The 9,216-nt window shown below is 31.9% G+C and overlaps 1 long non-coding RNA gene across 1 annotated transcript; it reads left to right on the forward strand.

Moving 5' to 3' along the window:
* The first annotated feature begins 1,466 nt into the window (after positions 1-1,466).
* On the forward strand, positions 1,467-8,733 carry LOC126976213 (uncharacterized). Its single transcript, XR_007731860.1, has 3 exons — positions 1,467-1,793; positions 2,549-2,783; positions 4,424-8,733. It is a non-coding gene; the product is annotated as an uncharacterized LOC126976213 (long non-coding RNA).
* The last annotated feature ends 483 nt before the right edge of the window (positions 8,734-9,216 follow it).

Below are 9,216 nucleotides of genomic sequence, written 5' to 3' on the forward strand. Positions count from 1 at the left end.
AATAGATATGCCAGTATTTTTACTGCTGAAGCCGTCGCTATTCTTTTTGCTTTAAAGCATATTAAGAAACAAAATCAACTTAATAAGAAGTGGGTAATAGTTAGTGATAGTATGAGTGTGTTAAAAAGTTTGTCAAATAACAAAATGAGTGCTAACATCAATTACATCATTTTTGCTATAAAGGAATTGTGGTTCGAACTATGTTTAATCGATATTAAAGTGGATTTCGTTTGGGTCCCGTCCCATATAGGAGTAGCAGGAAACGAAAGCGCTGATTTTCTAGCTAGAACTATCATTAATATATCCGATCTATCCCTATATCCTGATTGCAAAGATCTAGACATTAACATACCATATACAGATATAATAAGTAATCTAAAACAGCGTATGACTCTTCTTTGGGGAAGATATTGGTACAATTGTACAGAAGTTGAAAATAAGGCTCATTCGTATACTTTGTTAGATAATCCCGTTAATAGCACACCCTGGTTTTGTAAGTTTAAAAATAACGCTCACAGAAAGTTCTATACTACAATAACACGAATGCGTATTGGTCACTATCGATTGAATTTTCATCTTCATCGCAAAAAAATTGTCTCCTCTCCTTTTTGTGACCATTGTAATAAGCAACAAGATCAGTCTCTGGATCACATCTTTTTTGATTGTTCGTCCTTTGGCATACAGCGCCTTGTGCTGATGGATGAGCTACTGGAAATATATGGTGCACCCAATATAATCCCGCTCTCAGTAATAGATCTATTAAAGGACACATCAACTTATATGTCCTTGTATAAATTTGTATGTAGTACTGTAAATACATTGTAATTTGTAGATACATACGTTGTAAATTTGTTTATAATTATGTAAATACGTTATAACTTGTACATATACAACTAGTAATAGTATAGCGCAATTCGCGAACTGAACAGATAATGTAAATAGGTAGGTATTATTCTAAAAAGTTATGCAAATTACACTGGATTTGACTTTAAGAAAAGGGGAAAATTATTAGAGACTATATTACTGGATTTGGACTTACTAAAAGGAAAATATGGAAAATATTCTTTAGAGAATTATACATTAACGGAAATGGTAAAATAACTGATGACTTTAAGACTGGATTGGATTTGATGAAAGAAACTACTATAAATATTCGCTATCGAATATACATAATTGGAAAAGGAAAATGGAAATAATGTAAGATGAAATGAGAAAACTGGATTGGACTTTTTGTAAAACAAAATAGTGAAAATAATAAATACCAAAGAAATGAAAATACTAACGACAAGGCAGTAAGGCCCCTGGCTATAGCCTGTTCGAAAGAACGAATTAATATAAAAAAAAAAAAAAAAAGATGTGTGCAAGATCTTGAAATACCTAATTTTTATCTTACAAGTTTCTTGTTAATTTTATGTATAGAAGTTGTTTTAATTTAAGTACTTTAAAATTATTAAAGTTTTATTCTGTGATTACAAATCATTACTACTATTATCACATTAAAGAAACTGAAGGCCTAAAATAGTTTACTCTATGGTTTTGAGAATAATTTACACATTGAGAAGATGTTTACAAATAATCTGAATTCAGATTCAAATAAAATTTCTCAAGATGTAGCTGTTAAAACTGAGAATTTATTCGAAACTTCTATTAAGAATGAAATAGATAAATGTGATAAAGGCCATGACCAAAATAATATCGTAAGCGAGCCTATTTTTATCAAAATTGAATACGCTGAAGACCCAAGCTATATTTTACCAGATGTATTGAATCCAATTGAAGAAGACGACAAGTCGGTAAGATATATTAATTTAAAGTGTTGGCTCAGCTTATGCCTCAATAAAGTAAACTATGATATCATTGTTAATTATATCAACCAAAAGTATGTTATGAACTAATCTTATAGGTTCTAGCGATTCAACAGAACTAAGAATATCTAATGAAATAATATCTTATATTACACCGGGTGATAAAAATAAGGTTCTTTTTTTACTCTTCTATTTTACATATTATCTTGTCTCTTTTTACTCCTCAGTAAAGTAGAAAGCAAGAATTTGTGCAGCTATACAATATTATAAACAAAAGAAGCTCTAGTTGTATTTTATCTTTTCCAACAGAAACAGGTTAAGCTTTTATCCTTAAAGGATATATATAGCACACATTTTAAAGTGTAATTAGTTTACCCTCTCTACTATGTATCCCACCTAATATCTTAAGGAGATGGGTATGGCTGAAAACCAGTGCTGCATGAAATTATTATTTCAAACAGAATAAGCTGACGTACTCCCCTATGTCTAATTTTTATACTAAGTTGATTTTGTATATTTAAATTTTCTTCAAGGATAATTTTATTATTATTATTATATTTTTTTATTTTTGGATATTGCATAGAATTTTCTTTTTTTATATAACACACCTTTTACACAAATTATCTTGCTCCAAACTATGCATATATAGCCTGTGTTATAGGTTGTAAGACAACAATATATTTAATAATAATAACAATATAAAACACACAAGAATAATTTAAAAATTATGTTTATTATTTCAGAAATCATGTTATTCCTCAGAGGTATTATCTACATCAAACCTAGATAGTTGGCCTGTTCTAGAAATACATCCAGGGGGTGTAATACGAAATCAGCCTGACATTAATACCGAACTGTTGTATGAATGTGCCAAATGTGCGAACAAATTTCCTGATATGTTTCTTTTAACAATACATATGAGGTGTCATAGAGTAGAAAAAAAAGGTACGACAAGAAATGACTTTTCGGAAAGCCCAGGTATGTTTCAAGATAATCCATCTTTTTTTGTTACTCTACATGCTTTTCCTCAAGGTGTTTTCTGTGAGACAACTTATCTCTACATTAAGTTTATCTTCTACAGTAAGTTTAATAATTTAAACACTATTTAAAAGCTTATGCTTGTTGTACTAATAATGAAAACTAAAATAATGTATTCATATATAAATTATTATCCCATCCTGAAACCCAAGTTGCAAGAGAGTTGGTCCAGCATTTGGCAAGTTTCCAAAAACTGTAAAGGCAAATTTTATGGAGATCTACAACCCGTAATTCCTCAGAAACCTTGGTTCTCGAAATTTAAAATTCCCAACAAGTCAGTGATTTCAACTATTTGTCGTTTACGTTTTAATCATGCTTGTACGCCAGTATTTTTGGCTAAAATAAGAATTAGGGACAATTCCTTGTGTGAATGTGGTCTAGATTTTGTATATATTTTTTGTAAATATATTAAAATAAATAAGATTAAGTTGTAAATAGTACTAAGTACTTATATCAAATAATTTAAGTAATTATATTTGTGTTTGTCCCTTATAGTCCTAACAGCATGTATATTTGTTTCAGGTATAAGAAAATAAAACTTGTTTCAATCTTAAGCACCGATCAATACCATTAAAATTAGTAAAAGAATACTCTAAGCTTGGTGGTCTACCTTAACGTGACATTGGCAAACTTGTGGTATACCTTCCACAGGAGCCATAGTAGGAAGAATAGAATAAATTATTATCAATCTATTTTTTTAATGAAAGTAAGGGACGAGACAAGCAGGTTTTCAGCTGATGGTAATTTATACGACCTACCCATTACAATGCAGTGCCGCTCAGGATTCTTGAAAAACCCTAAAATTCTAAGCGGCACTACAATTGTGCTCGTCACCTTGAGACATAAGATGTTAAGTCTCATTTTCCCAGTGATTTCACTAGCTACGGCACCCTTCAGACCGAAACACAGCAATGTTTACATATTACTGCTTCACGGCAGAAATAGGCGCATAGGCCCCGTTGTGGTACCCATAATCTAGACGGCATCCTGTGCAAAGGAAATCTAATCGTCTAATTTGTTGTGTTATTAATTTATAAATAAGTAGAACTGTATATATTTTTAGTATGTGGCACCAATTAATGTATTAAGTTCTAATTGTAGGTTTATTGAAGTATCATACATATCACCCATCAAAGGGTAAAAACTTATCCCTTAGCACAAGGGGAGGAAGTCAAACTATAACATTTTTAATAGTGGGAAGGTCCCTCTCCCTAACAAGGGAAAGGGGGGAAATACGTAGAGTTCAGTTTTGGAAACTGTTGTAACATAACCAAACCAATTTTTTTACTTACATTATTGGTGTTTACTTTTTTGTTACATTTCATTTCACTATTTTAATTTACAATTGATAGCTTTTAGCCTCCCGTCGACATGTCAGCACTCATGTTGCCTTTTATTTACGTACCCGTTTAGAATAGAACGTTTTATATTAGAATTTTTATTTGTTGGTTTCTTGAAAACTGCATTACCTTAGAAAGAAAGGTGAAACAAAGATCTATCAACTACAAAATTTTTGCCTCCATATTTGTGATAAGAGATTCTAAGTCTTACCCTATTAAAGTTTAATTTATTCTTTTCAGAAGTGTCAGAACAACATTACTTAGAACAGATCCCTTCTCAGGGTAAAATAATAAAACCAAAGAAAAAATGTGTTATATGTGCCAATGAAAACAAAGATGGCAGCCTTAAATTAAAATTAGTGACGACCCAGTGTACACAATGTGAAACTCCATTATGTTCAAGCTGTTTCAACAAAGTACACACTAATAATTATTAATTATATGCAGCCTTAAATTAAAATTAGTGACGACCCTGTGAACACCATTATGTTCAAGCTGTTTCAACAAAGTACACACTAATAATTATTAATTATATGCAGCCTTAAATTAAAATTAGTGACGACCCTGTGAACACCATTATGTTCAAGCTGTTTCAACAAAGTACACACTAATAATTATTAATTATATGCAGCACTTATATACTTAAGGTTGAATTTAGTGCTCGACCGATGGTCAGTGCTGATGTCGGTTGAGAGTAGCTATTACTATGAAAACATATGAACGCGTCCAGTCCAGCACTGATGAATTGCTACGCGTCTGACGAGAATCGTACTCGTCGTCGACGTGATCAAAAATCGTAAACAAATATTCGTATTCTGGCATGTTCGAATATGCAGTATAAATTTCTCCTTTAATTTGACACTATAATAATTGGGTAAGAGTGATATATTCTCCGTATTTTATTCCGTAACTGTTTAGCCCACGCTGTACGCGCTACGCTCAACCGACGTCAGCGCCACAGTCGACGTATTTACCAGTATGGAAACTACCTACAAACGTTCGAAATGACACAAAAATGCGCATCGAAGAGTCCCCTAAGCGGATTTCGCGGTCTTGCAGTAGCGAGTGTCACGTTGTTATTTATTTCCGCGATCTTTTTAAAAATTCCAGCGTATTTCGTGGTATTCGGCTATTTGAACTTGGCTCCATCTAAACTCCGGTTTTTCGTATTTTAAACTATAAAGTAGTATAGTATATAAGAATGATTTATTGTAATACAATTATTATACTTAATTAGTACTTATAAGTCGGTGAGATAGATTATAATCAATTCGTGAACATAATTCACAGACTAAGATGGCGGCTGCAATATTTATTATCAATTTTTTATGAGTATTGTTTGGTTTACGTGGATGTTTTTTATATTTATTTATTTTGGACAAAAAATAGTTACCTACATGTGTTTTGTCATAATTTTCGTGGATGTTGAAACCATTACCAGCTAGTGCTGTCAAAATGAAAATTCAAGATGGCGGCTGCAAAAAATTACCAACTTTCTTCACGGGTGTCGTTTTCATGGTTTTCGAGGGTGCTGTCAAAATGTAAATCCAAGATGGCGGCCACAGGAAATTGACAATTTTTGTAACATGGGTGTTGTTTTCAAGGTTTTTGAGGGTGCTCAAACTGTAAGTGCTGTCAAAATGTAAATCCAAGATGGCGGCTGCAAGAAAACGAGAACTCATTTGTCATAGGTGTCGATTCCATAGTTTTTGAGGATTTTGATACCGATAGTGATGTCAAAATGTAAATCCAAAGTTGGAGCTACATGAATTTTTTTAACTTTTTTATCATGAGTTGTTTTTGTTTTCATGATTCTTGTGTTTTGAAATAAAAATTGTGTGGAAACTCTCGAAATCTAGCAAATGATACACATATTGATTTTATACAAATTGTCACATCCGCCATCTTGGATCATAAAATAGATGTCATATTTGTTATTGACACTCCTGAAAACCTCGAAATTTTATTGAAAAAGTCATAATGACACCATCTTTTATCTTGAAATAGATGTTAATTATTGTTCTTAATTGAATCTCGCGAAAACGATTATTGCCCCGTCTAGACATGTTCGTGGGATGACTGCAAAGAAGAGTTTCTTAAGACTGTGGTAGAAGTGAAATTTCAACGGACAAAGTAATATTTCAGCGAAAATGTAAAGAAAATATTTCCGAAAAAAAAAATGAAAAAGAACAACATTCAATAAAATGTTGTTTAAAAATATTGCATAATAGTCATCATGTAGACTATAATTTTGACGACCCATAATATAGCCGAATAGTTAGTGACCCTGACTATTAATCCGGGCTTCGAATACCGGTAGGTGCAATCATTTATATGATGAATATAGATGTTTGTTTCCGAGTCATGGATGTTTATGTGTATTTATGTATGTTTAAGTAAGTATACTGTATTAAATATATCGTTGTCTTATACCCATATGCTATAGCATAGGATATGCCTAGTTTTCGGCAAAATATTTTTTGTAAAAAGTGTGTCAGTATTATTTATTATAATATTACATTAGACACTGTATAGCCATCACATATACATACATAAAAATCTTACGCTTTTTCCTTTTTTACGCCCCACATAGCTCCTCCTTTTTTGAAGTCGGTTAAAAATAACATGACAACCCTATTGCTTCAATGGAGTGTACGCACGTGTAGATAATATGTATTTTATCAACAAGGCTTAGCTTCCATACTGGTACATATTATGTCTGCTGTGTCAGCGCTGACCGTCGGTCGAGCACTAAATGCAGCCTAATAGTTAATACTTTGTATTTTATTGTCTAGACAATTAATTTTTGCATAAGCATATAGAAAAAATGTTTTATAATTTTTTAACACAACAAATTATTCATATGAAAATAATTATTGTATCTGGTATGGTACAATTCAAAACTTGCATAAATGCCCAAAGTGCCCTTTAGTGTTAAGGATGCAAGACCCAACTGAAAGTACAGAACATATCATAAACTAAATATACTATGTAGCAATAATAATATTAGAAGGACACAAGTATAAATTAGTTATTTATGCAACTGTTGTGTAATAAGGGGTATTAAAACACGAATGTGGATTGTGGTGATAATAGTATTACATGAGTGTATTAATACCTAATTATCAACAGTTGCATACAAGACTTTATCTACATCCAGAATATGAATCCTCTAAAAGATTCTGGAACAAACACCAGTCCTAGTAGTAACCTAATATCATTCATTACTGATTATATACAAATAAACTAAGTATTAATGAAACAATTATTTATTTTAAAATTCACTCGAATATAATGTTCTTTTGCAGTGTTTAAAATGAATCGCTCATTTTTTGTAAAAAAAAAACAATAAAAATATCAAAGAAAAATGGCGGTGATTCGAATAACCTACTTTTTTTTACGGCGGCCGACGTTCTGGTAGAGTGGAACGCGCGTAAACGAAAATGTTCTTTTTTTGAAATTCATACAGATACCACGCATCGAGCAATAAGAATGTGGCTGTCTGTTGAAACTCTTTGCGCATGAAGGGATCGAAAAAAAACATAGGAGTGTTGTTATGAAATTCAGTACAACATTACAACACTCGTTTGGATGATGTAATGCTTATTAGAACATTGGGTATTTTAATGTTGGCAATAAGCTAACTGTTTCAGAATCTTTAAAGAGGATTTAAAGCATGGGTGTAGATAAAAAATATAATTATACTATACTTACTACTTAAGAAGAAAAAAAAAGTATCTAGTACTTTATTTTCTTTACATTGTAATTTTTTATTTATTTATGAAAATTTTATTTATTTATTTAATTCACTAACTTTAAGCAATGGAAAGGATGTAAGATTTTTTTTATATTTATTAAGGTCTACAGTAGACAAATGAATGTACAAAAAATACTGATTTCTATCATATTATTATTCAGTACCATTTTGCTACTCCATGACCACAGAGCACTGTGGTCATAGAACCATACCACCATTATAATCAGAATTAATTATCGAAAATCACAGATTATGAACAGGAATACAAAAAAAATATAGTAGAGATTAATATCCGGACGTCAGTTAAATGGATACGCGATTATATGAGATATATGCAAGGTATATATTTTATTTGATTTTCTTATTAAGTATACATGACTTTATCTCTTTACTTACACGGATGCAGTTATCTATCTAGAAAAAATTATATAATCTAAGATTATGGATTGGTCTCCGCTGCGCTCCAACTAGATACTGCTGGCATAGTCGCAAAGTGCGGCAACTATTACTAAAACCCAAATGGGGCATACTTGTGAATATTCCAAGATCGCACTGAGGTTTCAGAGCATGAAAGACCACCTTCAAAATTATTTTTGGGAGTCTAGCCTTAATAAAATGTTCTGTTCCATCCATTTTTCGCATAGATTCTTTATAAAATTTATACATTTTTATAATTATGAATAATTTTCGAAATGTGGCTGCAAAATAAAAATAAGAAATATCATTATTGTTATACGGTAAATATTATTTATAAGTTGTGTAAATGAGAGAAATTATATAAAAATAATATATTTAAGAAGTTTTTCTTTTATTTCCTATCAATCCTACTTTTATTAAATCTTCTCACGGAGAGAAAAAATACAAACAGCTGTTTGACCTGATTTCTGCCGCCGTATTTCACCTTCGCACGATACTACGTCACAAATTAGAATATCAACCCCACCATCTGGATGTGTGGCGTTCCAACCATAGCTGGCAACGCTACTGTGATTCCTCTGGTGTTGCAAGAGAATGTGGGCGGCGATGATCACTTAACACCATGTGACCCGCATGCTCTGTTGTAATCTAATTACGCTCTGGTTTTTTGTTTGCAGTCCATATCGTATCTATTACGTGCTATTAGTAACTTGATCTAAAAGCGTCATGGTTGAACTATAAATATAAGGGGCTGTACATGAATCACGTGATGTTAATAGCAACCGGTCACCATGACGCGGAACCATACCGAACCCCGGCAGCAACCCTTTCGAACTGTGAAAACCTTGGCTTGTTTCAC

This window comes from Leptidea sinapis, chromosome 39, assembly GCF_905404315.1.
Source record: "Leptidea sinapis chromosome 39, ilLepSina1.1, whole genome shotgun sequence".
Taxonomy (NCBI): Eukaryota; Metazoa; Arthropoda; class Insecta; order Lepidoptera; family Pieridae; genus Leptidea; species Leptidea sinapis.